General features: G+C 43.6%; 1 long non-coding RNA gene across 2 annotated transcripts in view; it reads right to left on the bottom strand.

Moving 5' to 3' along the window:
* Positions 1 to 2,581: 2,581 nt before the first annotated feature.
* The window catches only part of LOC146026583 (uncharacterized), a 48,419-nt gene continuing 32,374 nt past the window's right edge, over positions 2,582 to 18,626 (bottom strand). Inside the window, exons 4-5 of one of the 2 annotated variants that reach the window (XR_014454491.1) lie at positions 6,277 to 6,367; positions 2,582 to 2,676 (exon numbers count right to left, since the gene is read on the bottom strand). This is a non-coding gene — a long non-coding RNA (uncharacterized LOC146026583). The remainder of the gene's footprint in view (positions 2,677 to 6,276; positions 6,368 to 18,626) is intronic. The other variant, XR_014454492.1, reaches the window with a different exon arrangement.

Here is an 18,626-nt window from a genome sequence, read left to right as displayed (position 1 = left end):
CCCTGTGCAGCCTGCACTGCACACCATCAGGGGGGGAGGCAGTAGGCTCTGCATGCTGGGCTTTCAGCACTGCAGGCAGAAGCCAGGGTCATCAGCGCTGTGGCCGGGTGTCAGGGTCATCAGCACTGCGGTTGGGCGCCAGGGTCTCCAGCACTGCGGGTGGAAGCCTGACTTTCAGTGCTGCTCGCAGGAGACAGGGTTATAAGCGCTGTGGCCGGGTGTCACGGTCATCAGCGCTGCAGGTGGGCACCAGTGTCATCAGCGCTTGGGGCGGAAGCCTGACTTTCAGCGCTGCGGGCAGGAGACAGGTTTGTCAGCGCTGCGTTTGGGCTCTGCAAGCGGGAGACAGTCTCCCGCTTGCAGCGCCCACACGCAGCACTGACAAACCTGTCTCCCGCCCGCAGCGCTGATAACACAGTCTCCCGGAGACTGTGTTATCAGCGCTGCGGGCGGGAGACAGGTTTGTCAGCGCTGCGGGAGGGAGCCCCTGCCTCCCCTTTCACTGAGCACGGCAGTACGGTATACAGCAGGGCAGGGCAGGGCAGGGATGCCGTTTGCGGTGCGTGGCTCCGGCGCCCTGTCAGCTTACTGCGCCCGGAGCTAACGCTCCGCCGGCTCCGCCCTAGCTACGCCTCTGGATATTGCTGCTCACAAGTGGGATAACAACAGGACAGTTCCTAAAACAGTCCTGTCCCCCTGAAATCGGGACAGTTGGGAAGTATGCAATATACTAGTATTATTTTGTGGTGATATTCTGTACCATGTTTATATCTTCTTCTTTTTTTGTATCGAAACCACAATCAATGCAATAAATGTATTTGCCCATGTTTCCATTCCCATCTTAATTGGCTGCTTGCAGCATAAAACAACAATAATTGCGTTTATGGCTTATGCAATCTCAGGACTGAACATCAGATTTCGTCACAACCAAGAACTGTATTTTTTGCCTTTTCTTGTAAAAAGAGGATTTGTAAGACCACTTGTCTTTTTAAAATGAATCTAAAAATGTCACCCCAGCCTTTGTATTATTTGACATGACATCAAGGAATGACATCCACATAATAAAACCAATGCATAAAGCTGTTAACCAATGTGTCTGTGCCAAAGTGCCATTTTTTGAGTCAAAAAGTTGTATTGAATGTTATTGATTTTACTATTTTCACTTCTAGATAGAATTCAGGACCTAGGGTTCTGTACAGGGCCTGATTAAAGGTTCCCGGAGCCCTAGGCTAATACACATGCAGCTGCCCATGTATTGCCGCTAAACACACATGTATGGGCGCTCACGGACTCGCCATACATACTGCCCATGTGCATTTAAGGAAGCGTATACAACTGTCATGTAGGATCTAATGCTTGTGGATTGTAAAGGACTTTGGCTTTAGGATGCCCAACTGGCACTGTAGCACAATGTATATAAGGTAGTGGTTCCATCAGCTAAGAAGCATGGAATAAATTAAGCCTAAGTATTATTCCTCGGCTTTCACCTTCAAGACATCTCCCTCCCCAATCCTGGTGTCCAAAGATATCAGTGAATTGGGCCCCAACTTTTCTGTTCTTATTCACTCTCAAAAGCAAACTCCTTCTTTAATGGTCAAAACCATGTGCACTGCAGGGGGGCAGATGTAACATGTGCAGAGAGAGTTACATTTGGGTGAGTTATTTTGTTTCTGTGCAGGGTAAATACTGGCTGCTTTATTTTTACACTGCAGTGTAGATTTCACCCAAATCTAACTCTCTCTGCACATGTTTTGCAAGTGAACCATCAGGCCCTGAGTATCCTCCCCATTTCATTTAGAAGTAATAAATATAGGTTATTACACAGTAATAACTACAACAGCCACAAGCCTCCTAGACTCTAATAATTATCTCCTATACCTGTGCTGTCAGCATGGCTCCTGCAGAGCACATGCAACAGAATCGGGATCTCACTGGAGGAAATTCTCAATACTTGGGGCAGTAAGTGATCTGCAGCCTGCACTATGCACTGAGGAGCATCATTCTGTTAGAAACATATTAAAGCAGACCTGTGGTGAAAGTCATGGGGTACGGCGTACATTTAAGAAATATGTTAGTGATACGCCATACCACCAAGTAGGGTAATGCCACAGCTAGGGGGAGACTTTTTATACAAGTCCCCCCGGCCAAAGCATTTACCGGTCAGCTTGGGCAGGGATACTGGGGAAGTGGGGACCCCCCCAATGAAGAGGTCCCCCCCCCCTCCAGAATTTACCTGGCAGCCAATAGCACTATTCAGGGGGAGGATTTGCTGAAAGTAAACAAACTTTCTATGGCTATCCTCTGTTCGTTCTGGGTTCAGATCTGTTTTTTTGCCAAGTACCCGGGATGCCTACATGAACAGAGGAGGACGTGATCTTTGCCAGAGGACCCTGGTGAGTATGGTTTCCTTCCACAGGTACCCCATATGAAATCAGGACAAGTGGGAGTTATGCCTTAGACAGCAAGCAAAGCAATGCTTTCTGAAAATTAGGTATATACTGTACAGAAATATACTGCATAAGAAAGTAGAAGACGTGCTTTGATTTTCTAGGTACGAGTCAAGTTTTTTAGCCATTGCACCTACCAGTCATCAGTGTTAAACCTAACAAGCAAAGATTCCTTACGGTCTGTTATTCTTCCTCAGCTGAGGCTGACTCTGGAAACCGTATGTGCTATCTGTGGATTACAATATCGAATTAACTGGATGGAGAATAATCTCTGTAACTCTCTCTAATGCAAATTTTAATCCGCGCGAATAGTGCATCCCCAAAGCTTTCGCCCCCCCCCCCCCCCCCTCCTCCCTACGTGGGATCATTAAACAAAACAAACAGATAATATGCTATTAACAAATAAATACGTAAATCACATAAGATCATTTGTGTATGGGGAATCTGATTTCATGGATAATCCCATTCTTCCATATCACCATATGTTTGTTTGCTGTTTTGTTTTATTTACTAGTGGGGTTATTATTTTGCCTGTTTTTTTTTTTTTTTTTTGCAGTAAATACTATAGTCCATAGCAACCAAAAAGTATATTATTTATTTTGAAACTTTCAGAAGATAATAGATTAACATTCTTTTGACAAGGTAGGTGCATGATATTTGGAATGGGTGCATTTCCTCACCAGATAAAGGAATTTGTATGATCAGATATACCTGTCATTTACAGTCATTCACCCGACGTCCGGATCCCGACTGTCAAAACGCCGACAGACAGGTGCCCGACGGCCCCCATAGAGGGAGAATAGAATAGGTGTCAAGCATAGGGAGCCATCGTGCCCGCAAGGGGCTTTGCTGCACTCACTATGCTGTCTGAGTCCAGGCAGCCGGGATCCCGATGTCGGGCTAATGACTGTCCCGACTGTCGGAACCCTATACCACACCTACCTGTTGACCTCTTTGGCGGCTGTACTGTACACATGTGACTGAATGAGAACTGAGGTCTTTTACTGATGCAATATTTGGATGCATTACCCCCGCACAAAATCTGATAACTGATTAATAGGCTCATTAGGAAGCAGAACATCTGAAGAAATATATAAAGGACAAATGTAATAGGGGCTGAGAATCAGAAAGTGAGACATTTAGTGAGAGTTTTCCAATTTATTTAAAGCGGCAATCATTTACATTGCAAAACCAGGTTGATGTTGCCATGTGCAGAGGGAGCCGCTGTAGGTAGAGCGGCTTCCTTTGCAACAATCGCCAGCCCCCTCCAACCTGCGCCGTGCAATGGGACACGCAAGCGAGTGAGACGCTTGCGCGTCCTCATCCGCCAGCCTGCCTACCGCTGCAGCTAGTGAAATCTGGTGAGTGCTCGGCAATAACGAGCATCTGTAATTGATTGCTGCTTTAAAAAATTGGGAAAACTCTCCCAAAATCTCTCACTTTCTGATACTCACACCCTATTACATTTGTCCCCATATGTTTATTCAGTTAAATGGTTGTGTTTATGAATTATTTTTAAAAATGTGTTTATGATTGAAAATGACTGAGAAAATACCAATAATGGATGCAGCTACATGTGTATTTTATGCAACAATGGCTGCATTGGACTCATTTCAGCACCACGGACAGCACGCAAGTATATCTGTGTAACTTTCTAATTTTAAATTAATCTCCCGGTTCTACTTCAGCTTTATTTTGTGGCTTATTATTACACTGTGGCTTGTACAGTACCTAACAGCATGAGTGTGGCCTATTATGTGTTCTATTAACATAATAGCTAAAGGACTACAATATGGAATTAGTATATAAAAACCCAATATAAAGGCTTGTGACAGTTTTTTGTTCTGTTACTGCATAAGATATTGTTCGCCAGTATTGTTATTATTTGCCGCAGGATTAGTAACTGTTATTCAAGGTATTGTGAGGGATTGTTGTTTTATTACCAACTTGAAGGCATTCTTAATAACATTGTATTATTACCTATTACTAGATATTATAATTATACCTATACATTTTTTGTGAGAGATTGATGTGTACATTTTCTGTTATTACCTAAGGTACTCTGGGGAATATTATTATATCAACTATTTGTAGGTATTATTAGAAGCATTGTATATTACATACAGTATTGTTAGATATTATTGGTATACAAGCTTTGTGAGAAAGTATTGCATTATTATCAGCTATGATTACACAAGGTATTGTAAGAGGATGCTGTTTTATGGTCTTTTGTTGGGTAATATTACAGGTCGGGTATCCGGGCATCCCGTATCCGAATTATTCCAAAAACCGTGGTTTTTTGGAATAATTCAAATTTTTTTTTTGTTCCCCCCCCCCCCCCTAACCCTCTTTTAATACTTACCAAGTCCTCCGGCGTCCATAGCAGGCCTTCAGCATCCTCTCCGGCATCTCCAGCGGTCCCAGGAGTGCTTTGCGCGAGTGCGCCGGTGACGTCACCGGCGTGCCTGGGAACTTGCGCAAAGCACTCCTGGGACCGCTGGAGACGCCGGAGACGGTGCTGGTGGCCTGCTGTGGACGCCGAAGGACTCCATGGACGCCGAGGGACCATCGGGGACCCACCAGGGGCAGGTAAGTATGGCTAAAAAAAAAATTATTCCAGAAACCGGAATATTCCCTTATCCGGAATGCTCATGGTCCCGAGCATTTCGGATAAGGGATACTCAACCTGTATTAGGAGCATCGTATTATTACCTATTACTAGATTTTATTACTATACAAACTTTCTGAGTGAGTGTTGTATCATTATCTATTATCATGTATTATACAACTAGTTATTGTGAGGAATTGTTGTCTTATTACCTATTTGTAGATTTATTAGGAGCGTTGTATTATTTTCTATTACTGAATATTATTATTATTACATGCTTTGTGAAGGAGTGTTGTATTATTATCTATTAATACCTATGGTATTCTAAGGGGATGTTATTTTATTTTCTATTTATAAGTATTATTAGAAGCATTGTGTGTTGTGTATTTTTAGACATTATTAGTATACAAGCTTTTTGATGGCGTGTTGTATTACTAAAAACATTATTTTTCCGAATATTTCATTTTTTTTTTCTTTTTTCCCCTTCCCTTTTTTTTCCATAATCACCTCGTCCCCCCGATGTCCACAGTGGCCTCCGGGATCCTCTTCACCAGCATCTCCGGTCCCAGGGGTGCATTGCGTGAATGCGAAGGCATGTAAGCGACGTCACCGGCACACCCGCCCACTCCACGGGAACTGGAGAGGCCACAGCAGAGGCTCATAAGGGCCACAATGGATGCCCGCGGACACCATGTACATCGGGGGACTATCGGTGCACCACCAGGGGACCAGGTAAGTATGAAAAAAAACAAATGTCCAAAATCCGAAAAAATCCCTTATCCAAAATGCTCGAGGTCCCGAGCATTTCAGATAAGGGGTACTCAACCTGTATAGGTGAAATTATTGGGAGCATTTTATAATTACCTGTTGTAAGAAGATGATGATGCTGATGATAATAATAATAACAATAATTATTATTATTATTGATATTATACAATGCATTATTAGGAATTGCATTATTATTAGATATGGATATTTACTAAGACCTGTTATTAGATAGTATTGTAATAATAATAATAATATTATTATCATTAGCATTGCATTCTTACCTATTATTAAATATTAGTATACAAGCTATTATGATGGAATATATTATTGCTGCCTATTCTTGGGTATCATGAATTTATGAGGAGCAGTTGCCATGTTATAATACACATTTCCTTTTGCAGGATTCTCAGAACGACATTTATTTTAAGCCACATATTTGTTATGTACAGACACCTGCGTCTTCTCCTCTCTGCCTGCATCCAGGTGATTATTGGATCAAGTCATAAAATGGCCGATTCCAGTATCTTAAGGAAAGGAACAAACCCTATGGAGTGAAAGTAAGACGATTACAGTAGCTGTATCGTTATTTATATATATATATATATATATATATATATATATATATATATATATATATATATATATTTATATATATATATATACACACACAACTAATCAGGTAATAAAAAAAGTTAAACTTTTATAACCTGCACAATCCCTGTCTATATGACATTTATACTTGGATATATATAGTATACGTTTTGTGATATTTAAATAATCAGTTTCAACCATCTTTGTATTGAGTAAGAGTACATGGTTCTGGTTTAAATCTGCTTTTATAGCACTTAGCTTCTTCATAGGAATAAGTAGCGCAAATCCTCTTATGATCAAAACTCCCGATTTGCCAACATTAATCTTAAGCGCAGAACAGGTCTTAATGTGAAATGATTTTGTTTTTCTGCAGTTTAATTCAAGGTGCCCCTGACAAATGCTAAGATAACAGGATTTAAATAAAATATAAGAAAATTGAGTACTTAAAGGATAATTCACAGTAACCTGGGGTGACCAATGACTATTTGCTTTCTTTAGTCTGGCTTGGGCTAAACTGATCAAAGCTCCCGTCAGGACCGTTGTTTTTTATATTTTTAACATTTTTTTAAATGCTGGTATCTAGGGGGTGGAGTTTCTATTTGCCTACAGTTGTGCCACCCTCTAAAACATGTCTTTCCCACCTACAGATGTAGCACGTCATTGCTGCAGGGGCTGGTGGTCGGATCGCCAACTGGCAGCCGCCGGATGGGGACGCGCGCGCACAAGACACACTTGCATCCCCTTCTAACGGAGTTTCCCCCGATCCCCACCGCCGGTTCCCGCCATTTGCTCCCCGCTCCCCCTCCTAAACCTGCCCGTTTTTCTGAAGCAGAGACGGGCAGGGTTCCCGTCCCCCTCCACCTTATAACTGGGACGCTCATTTGTCCCAGTCAGATGGAGCGCCATCTCACAGCGGGGGCAATCTGGTGATCCCTGGTGCTGGCTGAGAGGCGCTCCATCTGTATATAGGGAATTTTGTAACGAATGATGAATTTTGTATTCCATTGCCTTGTTTTTCCTTATGTTCTCAGATTACTTAATGCTATAGTATAAAATAGATATTGAAATATCGGTTCTGGAGAAAACCATCCAGTTTGAACTGTATGCCTGGAAATAAATTTTACACATGACCATGCTGCCTGGTCCACCAGAGGGGGAGAGCCCCTGCTGCCGCCATCAATGGCTGGGTCCCAGCACCTGAATAATAAAGCTGACAGGTGCTTGGACCGCTGCGTGCGCACAAGCGGCGGGTTGAATGCACATGGGCAAACCCTGGCATCAGCTGCAGGCCAGAGAAGCTGGCTTGGGCTCATGATAAAGAGGGGTGTGGAGTCCTATAGAAAACTAGCTCTCTGTTATTTGCTGTCTGGGCTGGCAGTCCCGGAGGGAGGAAATACCTCCCAATGGGACTGTCTGAAGAGTCTGTGACTGACAGGTAGGACTTCAAATAGTCACTGCCAGTCATAGTGAATGCAGTCCAGTGTGGATCAGTTGGTCACCAGCAAGACAGTCATTAGTTCGAAACCATTAGGTCGACATGAATTTAGGTCGACATGCAGGGAGGTCAACAGGAGTCTAAGTCGACATGAGTTAGGTTGACAGTGTCATAAGGTCGACTGGGTCATTAGGTCGACATGGGTTAGGTTGGCAGTCAAAAGGTGGACATAAGGTTTTTAACTGTTTTTTTACTCAAATGTCAACACAGTCAACATGGACACAGGTTAAAGTGCACCGTGTCCCCTTACATGGCCATGCTTCGGGCTCGGTGCCTTGCTACGCTCACCACAATATTATATTCTAGTTGATGGTAGGGCATGAACTACTACCTGTCGGCACAAAAAACAGTGAAAAACCCATGTCAACCTTTTGACTGTTGACTTAACCCATGTAGATTTAATGACCCTGTCCACCTAATTACCCTGAAGTAGAGGGTATTAACTGTCAGCTTTCCTGCAGGAAGACTTGGTAGTGTTACACAGAATGCTAGTTGCGAACATTGATGTATTGAACACATGAAACCCCTAATGTATCAAATAGCTCACCATATTGTATCACCATAATCCAATAGGAAACTTTCTTTGTAAATCACTGGGAGTAAATGAAACATAGCAGAGAATAGCTATCTTCAGTAGAGCTCCCTTCAAGAACTATTCTATGGACAGATTGTAGTGTTCTACTTCCGAGGGAGCAGCAGACTTCCACTTTGAAGGAGAATTTGGACATCATGGTTACAAGTATGTTGACCAATGTTGTTTTCTACTGCTGTTGCATCAGACTGCCATGTCCCAAATACGGTGCTTCTCAGCCAAGGGTACATTTTACAGATGTGAAGAATAAGTGCTAAACCCTGAACAGAAATCGTTATGACATATCACCAGATTGTCTGGTTGGCCATACAACCTACGCATGTACCAAATTGCTCACAATGGGGCAGATGTATTAAGCCTGGCGAAGAGATAAACTGCCAATCAACTCCAAACTGTCATATTTCAAACACAGCTGATTGGCTGGTGCGTTATCTCCTTCTACTTTATCTCCAGTTTATCTCTTCACCAGGCTTAATACATCTGCCCTAATGTCTTCTGACATGAAGTGTATTATGCACTGGAGCTCACGAGTCAGTGTACACACTGGTATGTAGTTAATTTCCTGACAGACGAAGTACAGATAGAGGGCCAGATGGACTAAGCTTCAAAAGTGATAAAATGGAGAGTGATAAACAGCCAGCCAATCAGCTCCTGCCTGTCATGTCACAGACTGTGTTTGAAAAATTATTAAAGTGGGGAAGGGGGACTGGGGGTTGGTACAGTACCTGTGCACAAGTGGTATATCAATCAATGACAATATGAGTGGGGTGGTGGTTTGTTACTTTGATATAAGTACCACAGTTTTAATTAATATGCCTTGCGTAGGGCAGTTGTGAGAGTAAATTTAAGTACTTGGAGGGGGAGAGAGTAAATTTAAGTACTTGGAGGGGGAGAGAAAGTACTGTTGGGGGTACTCTTTAGAAAAAAAAAAATCTTTGTTAGAAAAATGGTAGATTGTAAGTTTAAAATATAGCTTTTATTTTCTTATTTTTAAGATAAGGGCATGGACATACAAACATACAACATATAACACGTAACAAAAAAAGGTGTACTGACTCCTCTTGATCTAATCAGTAGGCAAATTACTGTACGATTCTCATGGGGCTATAGAGGAGTGACATATGTATGTTGTACACTATGAATGTGATATGAGATATTACAGACACTTCTGGTCTGGTAGTGTGGCTCATAAAGGAGGAGCCTATTCACTACTTGGTCTCCTATCAGAGTATAGCACTAATGTGAGCTTAGCGAAGTATTAGGAACGGATTCGGTATGAAATCCCGACGGTTAAAATCCCGACAGGGTCAAATTCCCGAATGGGTCAAAATACCGACAAGGACAAAATACCGACATGGACAAAATTCCGACATTTAAAATCCCGCCAGGGTCAAAATCCCGACATTTAGAATCCCGACAGGGTCAAAATCCCGACATATAGAATGTACATGTGAAACAGTCTACATGACTTTCGGTCGACAGGTGCGAGGTCGACATGGTATTTTTCACTGTTTTTTGACCCGAATGTCCACACAGTCGACATGGACACAGTTGCACGTGAACCGCAGCCCCTCGCATCGCACGCAATGCTTCGGGCACACTATTTTATTCTCCCACCACACCGTAGTGGATGGTAGGGCATGAAATACCGCCTGTCGGCACATGTCGGTTCAAAAAACAGTGAAAAAACCCATGTCGACCTCGCACTTGTCGACCGAAAGGCATGTAGACTGTTTAACTTGTACATTCTATATGTCGGGATTTTAAATGCCGGGATTTTGACCCTGTCGAGATTTTAAATGTCGGGATTTTGACCCTGTCAGGATTTTAAATGTCGGGATTTTGTCCATGTCGGGATTTTGTACTTGTCGGTATTTTGATTTATTCGGGATTTTAACCGTCGGGATTTTGACCCTGTCGGGATTTTGACCCTGTCGGGATTTTGACTGCATCCCTTAGGAACAGTTTATCTGGTACATATAATTGGGGGAAAAAATCCTTTTTAGTTGCAGTCAAATAAATGTAACACATTTCTGAGAGTTCAGCTGTATGTAATATTTTGTATCACCAGCAGTCACAAAAGCTATTGTTGCCCTTATTAAGTTGCAATTTTAAATAATTACACATGAAACAACATATATATGGGTCATAATCTTCAGGGCAGCAATTGATGTGATCGGACAGAAATAATCCAAATAGGTGAGACTATTGCGGTTTATCAAAAGGTATCTGCAGCGGTAACCATAAAGGTATAATATCCTGAGTTGGATACTGGAGATTGAAAGGCACTCTACAGTGGTAAAGGACGTAGGTGCTGCTGCTGTCCCTCCTGGACCGTCCTAGTCCGCAAGAGATGATCAGTGAGCGACCTGTGTTATTCAGTCTGTATGCACAGAGTGTAGGTATAGTATCAGGGGGAAGTATCTGCTTTCTCGCACTAGGAGGTCAGTTACCCTGTTGACACATAGTCAGGGCTGGGTGGAAGACTGATTCCCCACCGGGAAATGAGAGTTCTTCTGAGAGGGGTAAGGTTGTATATAATAATGATAAGATAGATGTCTTACTGTCCGGCAGAGGGTGTGCTGCTTTTTGCTATGTGCGGGTGCATTGGTAGCAAATGAGCGGCACCCTTCGCCTGTCTGCGTGAAAACGATACCAGATTTAGGTAGACGGTTTAATAGAATGGGAGCTAAGTGCTCATGAAGATGCAGAGTGCGAGATAGCGGTTACCGCTGCTTACCCTGAATCTGGAGCCTGGCGGCTGGCGGTGTTGTATGTTGTGTCACAGTTTGCGCTGGACTGCATCTAGCCGATGGTACGGCTAGTATAGCTAGACAGACGGCCGTTTGAAAAATGTTAGGCAGGAGCTGATTGGATGGCTGTTTATCACTCTCCATTTTATCACTTTTGAAGCTTAGTGCATCTGACAGAATCACTACCAAATGCCGACGGTCAAAACACTGACAGGTACAGACTGCCGACAGCATGAAAATACCAACAATCAAGACACCGACAGTTACAAAGCACCGGTGAACCACAATACCGACAGACAAAATATTGGCAAAAATAATACTGAATACAGTTTTTCATGATTTTTTCACAGTAAATGACTTTATACTTTGTAAGTAAAACAAGACATTTTTTTCCCTCAACGCACTGAGCAATGCTAGTAACCAATCTAGAACACTACATGATAATAGAATTCAGAGATATTGGTTACATATACCTGCACCTGGGAAATGCTACTGAACTAATTGAGCATCTACCACTACCTGTATGTATGTTGTTAGAGGCAGAAGGGAGCCCATATTAGGAGGAGATGTGGGTCCTGATATGCCACATGGAGTAGTCTGGGGTTGCTCCAAGGTAGGTAGCTCTTAGTTTGGATATATCAAGTAAGGAGCCATTATCATGTGGCTCCTTGCTGGTTAATCGTAGACCCAATTTAGGGTAACGGTGGTGTGGGGTGCGGTGCTCCTGGACTGGATGGGCTGGGTGACTTTAGTGCGGCATGCCCTTACATTCTATTAACACTTTTCCCTCACTAACACTATTTCTATCCTATTTTAATTACATTCATTTATCTCTCTTTTTATATAGCTTCGGCTTCCTATCACTAATTATTAACACTTAGTATATCACTGGCATGCCGCGCTGGGCTTCCCAGCTTATGATGGTTTTTTGGGGTGCCGCACCCTGCACCTAGATATAGCGCTAGGGACCCCCAATATACAGAGAAGCCTTGATGCGGCTTGGGGGCTTAGCATACACCTGCGCAGGTATATGTAACCAATATCTCTGAATTCTATTATCATGTAGTGTTCTAGATTGGTTACTAGCATTGCTCAGTGTGTTGAGGGAAAAAAATGTCTTGTTTTACTTACCCAGTATTTAACCCCTCCCTCATGCACCTGGGAAATGCTACTGAACTAATTGAGCATCTACCACTACCTGTATGTATGACTTTATACTTTACTATCACAGTGGGCATAGAGGGAAAATATAATAGTGAGTCTAGCGGTTACGGTATAGTGTGTCGAAACCACCAATGGTTGAGAGTGACTAGGTCGACAACTGAAAATGGTCGGCATACCATAGGTCTATTGCATATAAACCATTTTGAGGCGTCGACCTAGTCACCGTCGACCATTAGTGGTCAACCTAGTGACTGTCGACCTAAACATTGTTGACCCAGGGACAGCATCAGTGGCGTAACTAGAAAACATGTGCTCCCCCGACCAGAAAATGTTGCCAAATGTTTGTTAGGGACATTTTTCATAAGCAGCAGCAGGAGGAGCGCCGGGAGTTGGGACTGCAGGCAAGTAGGTTCCGGCAGGCAGCAGCGGTGTAGCAATAGCCCCGCAGACCCCCGGCGCCCACATTTACTCAGTGCCTCCCCGCCACCGCGTGGTCTGCGGGGCTATTGTTACGCCACTGGACAGCATACCAAGCTGAGCAAAGCGAGGCACTGTGCCTGCAGTGTGGTGAGTGCAGTGTCCATGTCAACATTACATCTGTGTCAGCATTTTAACATGTTTAATATTCTGATCCTGTATTACTACCTGGATTTTGACCATCGGTATTTACCCTGTCAATATAAATATATCGGCCAAGTGATGGTCGATATTTCAAATGTCAGTAAATCCTACTGAACCCTACACACTAATTGATGTGGATGACAAGTCATTCCAAAATGACATATCGTCATAATATCACTTTAATAAGGGTTGAGGGTTGAATGGGCCGGTTTGGCCACACAGAGAGAGGGGCTGACAGAGCAGCGTAATCTTCTAGCACTCTACCCGGCCGCTTCCCTGGCTGGTGGCACACCCCCTTGAGCCGTGGCCACTCCTACCTTTGATGTGAGTACACAGACAAGACAGTCACATCTCAGGGCTGTTCCACTGCCCCAGTCCATCAATGCACTCTAGCAGGTACCCGCTCTGACTGTGACTTGGTAGTTTAATTAAGTTGTAAAAGAACAAGCAACTAATAGTGTTGGGCGCTGAAGATACTGTATCTGTAGCAAGTCAATGTGTAATTTCACACTGATCGCTGCTCTAGCACAATAGGCTTATAGTATTCAGCAAATCAAAATGTAATATATACAATGTTTTTGCTCTTCATTTCATATAAAAAATAATGACATGAGTTCTAAATAAAAATCAAATAAAAGTCACATTCAAATTGGCAGGCTCAGTATGGTGCACATCCTTCTGGCTTATTTTGTGTCATTTAATTAGAATGGGATTGTATTGCCAGCTAAGACTCATCGCAGAGCACGGTTACAGTGCCCATCGTCTGGGTACAAGGCAGGCAGTCGTTTCTGCGATCTTAACCAATAATCGGTCTGCATAGTCTGAACAAGTGAAATCGCTGAGGTATGAGGTACGAAGTGCCTCTGTGACTTCACTCATACACAGAACGAGGCACAGACTTTACTATGGGGATGCTGCAGACCCACTTGTAAAAGGCCGAATTCACTCCCCCGGGCAATGTTTAAGGTTTGCACATTCGCATACGCACATGTGCAAGCCCTTGGGACGAACATTTTGGCCGAGTGTAATACTCGCCGAGGCGAGTGCTCACTGGGGGTGGCCAGGGGACAGACGCAGGAGACCGCCCTAGCGGTTTATGTGCGTGCCAACAAAAAACGGTGTGTGCGCCCATGCAAATGCTGGGCGGACACCCATATGTCTACGCCTGCTTGGGGCAGACGGCTGACGTCATGTGGCGGATAGCGGCTATGGGGAGAAATCATTCGATGTTAAGCGACCATCAAATGATTTATCTCCCGTACGGGTGCATGCAAGCGGATGGGTATGCCATGTGGATGTTTGGCGCAGCGGCAGGTGCTGCTTACCTGCTCACTAGGCTGCGAACACACGCCGCTGAGCGAACCGATCTGAATCATCCCCTATGATGGGAAGAAGTTACGATTTGATGACAACAGAAGGGCTGCAGAGTTGGGGACAATGTCATGAAACCAAAACGCAATCTCCTGACATTGCTGCAATATTGTTCTGTCGTTTTCAGCAATGTATATTTCTGGCCGTATAAGACGCTCCCATGTACAGTATCAGCATACATACATATTCATATATGACTGACTGCAACCTATTCCCATAAGGCTAATCTTTTTTGCAGGATAAAGGTCTGTTATGACAACTCATCTGCAGCTGCCAACAGCAACACCAAGGGATTATGGGGATTTATACATTTCTACTCCCAGGTCTGAGCAGACTGTTGGTGGTGGGGAGGGGACGACGCCCCCTTCTCGCTGAAAGAAACAAAACAACAAATAAGTGACATCCCGGAGTAATCACACACCACGGTCTATATTCTACCTCGGAAATCAGGAGCTACAAAGTGTCACATAATCTTGGCAGAAAAGCATAGTGAGGATTAGAGCATATGGAAAGGAATTAAAGTCACCAGCTGGAATCTCCTGCCATGCGGCACAGTATATATTTGGGGTCCAAGATTTGCAAGCGAAAACAAACAATAACTATATTTACTAAAGTCCATTTGCATAAGGTATAGCCCACATCATAATTTAATTATAGCAATAGATAGGTGGATACAGAAGAGACATGAGACAAATACATATGAATAAAATGGAGCGATAGATAGATGGATGGATAGATAGATGATATATGAGACAAATAGATTTGGATTAAATGTAGCGATAGCAGCAGCAGGGCCGCCAATAGGTGGGTGCTGTGGGCACAGCTGTCCCAGGCCCCGGCCTCTGGAAGGGCCTGGGCAGCTCATTTGGCCTACCGCAAACCACCCCCCCTGTCTGCCTCCGCTGCACTGCGCTCAGTGCGCTGAACAAAGCAGGTCCTGGAGCGCAGGCTTATTCAACCGAGGACAGAGGTCGATCAGAGGTCGCGTACCGGCAGCCAATCAGATAATTTGCCGGTACGCGAGCTCTGATTGGCTCACCAGCTGTGCTGCTTTTTAATTGGCTGCCGGCATCCTGAGTTAAAGAAGCCTGGGCTCCGTGACCTTCGGGCTGCAGCTCAGCGGAAGAGGAGATGGGGGACAAGGAGCTGCAGTGAGTAGGTGCTGTATGCAGCATCTATTTACAAATAGAGAGAGATAGAGGGCATGGCCAGCAGCTTTCCTACAAGGTTACGCCCATTTCTCCAGAGGCCTCGCCCACAGGAGTAGCGATTTGTTAGAAAAGTTGCGTGGTATACAGATGTAGCCCCTGCTACCCTTGGCTGGGGCTCACTAGACCCTCCCCGCTGGCAAGCGCTGGTGGACAGGGGCTACACTGAACTGGGACGCGCGTGCATCTCACATGCGCGCGCGTCCCAGTCTCTCGGCGGGGACGCTTCGTGTTAGGGGGGCGCTCGGGCGGCGAAGGATACCTGCAGCGACGGCGGGGGAGGCGGCGGGGACCGGAGGCAGGCTCCATTGCCAGGGGGAGCGCGAGCATCTCGTGCGCGCGCGCCCCCTGGCGGGATGGCAGGGGCTGAGATCCATCTGTAGATAGATAGATAGATGAGATGTGAGAAAAAAAAATATGAGATACTGTAAATAGATGAGAAATGATAGAAATAGAATTAAGATAAATATATATGTAAATAAGTTAAAGGTGCGTACACACGTACAGATTTATCTGTCTGATCTATCTGGTGGGAACAAAAACCTGGAAATGTATGGGAGCAAATGACAATCAAATATTTCTGCCCAAATGCAGGAAAACAGAAAAAAAAATGCTTTGATAAATTTGTTATATCAGAATGATTTAAACAATTTGTCTGACTGATCACTGTGTTTTCAAGCGTTTGGGAACAATTTTTTGATTGTCATTTGCTCCCATCCAGGTTTTTGTTCCCACCAGATAGATCAGACAGATAAATCTGTACGTGTGTACGCACCTTTTGATTTGACTCCCACTTGAACAGGGAGTAGTTGCCGAAATAGTAAACATTGACCTGCATGTACAGACGACAGTAGATATCCTTAACGACCCACGGGAGCGCGCATCATTAACGATATTGAGCATACACACTGGATGACATGAACGATATATCCTTAACGATATCGTTCGTGTCATAGACCATATATCATCTAATGTGCATGGGGTTTTCAGAGTTGGATAAATACATTTGAAATAGTAAAACAAACTGATGGAAACCAGCTTTGAATACAATATATTGTATGGAACATGCAATGTTTTAAAATCAGCAACATTTTGGATAATCCTTTAATATTATTATTATCATTGTTATTATTAACTGATGATAAAGGGTTTTTCCACCTGAGCTCTACTGCTTGTCTACCAAGAAGGGCTGTTTTAGTGTCTCTTACTCTTTCTGACATCTCCTGGGACAGATATCATCTTCAGGGAAAGGATAGTGGTATATGGGGTATCTAAAATTACATAGCATCAGCAAGCTTGTAAACATTGGAAAGTTGATATGATAATTGTCTTCAATACAAGTCTTTATTTATGTGTTATTTTCTGCTTTCCTCTGGGATGATCGATAATTAGACAAAACTCAACCAAATTAAAGATTTGCATGTTAGCTTAAAAACACAGAGCTTCAGAATATATTATCATTCCTTGCAAGATAGACACACAGATAGGTAGCAGTAAGAATTGTATGGTAAGCTGAAGTGAATCATGTGTCTGAGAAAAGGTCCTTATTGCACAGTACTGCATGGTATACTAATTACATTATCATCATCAAGCTTGCCTTCCAAAAATGGAGGTGCAGAAGTAATGAAGTAATGAGCATGGCCTGCCAGCATACACTTACATACTCCCAAGGCCTGAGACTAGCATTGCTGTAGGGTGATGTGTCTGGTTGAAAGATTGGCTAGTTGTGGGTGTGACTGCACAATTGCATTATCTCTTCTCCACATACAGCATCATAAAAACTGCCATTGTATAGCTGGTGGGGCTACGATGGTGTGATTCAGCGTTAATCGCATCATCGGTTCCCACTCTTTTGCCCATTTTTGGAAGTGGCTGGCAATAGCTCAATGGCACCAACACTGGCATTTCAAAGACTTGAAGGGGTTTTCGATCCCAGATGCTGACTGTCGGGACATCTCGACAGTCGGAAACCCGGCCGTTGCCAACGGCTTCCGACAGTTGGTATTCAATGTACCATCTGTCACGTGTGGGAAAGTCTGCAAATTGTCGGAAAGGGCCAGGGATTTTCGGAAAACTGTCATGAATTCAACAATCCGCGGGTGTTTCAGACACAACAGATCCGACTTTAAAAAAAGTCATATCTGGCAGACTTCAATGCTGTTGGTAACACCAGCATTGAATAGGTGAGTCCCGATATTTCCCCTGTCGGAAAATATCAGCACAGATTGAATACCACACTTTGCGTCCATCCTTAAATCAGGCCTACTGGACCTCCTGCCTGGGTATCCCCCTCCAACATCTATTGGAGGAAACCTTTAAAAAGTCTTCAATTATGCTGTAATAGTGTAATAGACATCCAAACATACATTACTAAGGGAATGGCCATTTCATTATTTGCAAATTCCAATACTGCCTAAATTAGCAATCAAATGAAAATGACTACATTTGCCACAATGCGCCGCAATTAATTATTCATTTTATCAGAATTTAAAGTGGTCCTGGAGAGGTGATGGGACTCATTTACCACCTTATTACCTTACACCCCTTACCCCTCTGCAATCTATAATCCTTTTCTGTTAAAATTACTGTGCAGGACCAAGGTGGAGGTTGAACTAGATCCACCTCACCGTTACAGGTGGTGCAATTCAGTTTAACACACTTTAACGCCTGCATATTATATATGAGAATTTGATGTGGTTAGTAAATGTAACTCATAGTGTGTTTTATCAACCACTGATAGAAACTTGCTAAACAAAGAAGGTAGTTACACACACACTTTTATATTAACTAAAAAGGGAAACAACATTAAAAATGGAAGCGGTCATCTATTAGAATGAACTTAGGTCTACAGTCATTAGACTAGGTCGACTGGCAGGAAGGTCGACCTGACTTAAGGTCGACATGGGCCAAGGTCGACATGACTTAAGGTCGAATTTGCATAAAGGTCGACATGAGGAACGTCGACTGGTCATAAGGTCGACATGGGGTTTTCACTGTTTTTTGTGCCG

The sequence above is a fragment of the Crinia signifera genome, chromosome 8 (genome assembly GCF_055691185.1).
Source record: "Crinia signifera chromosome 8, ASM5569118v1, whole genome shotgun sequence".
Lineage (NCBI taxonomy): Eukaryota > Metazoa > Chordata > Amphibia > Anura > Myobatrachidae > Crinia > Crinia signifera.
The sequence above is the reverse complement of the archived record's forward strand: the minus strand, read 5'-3'. Positions and strand labels throughout refer to the sequence as shown.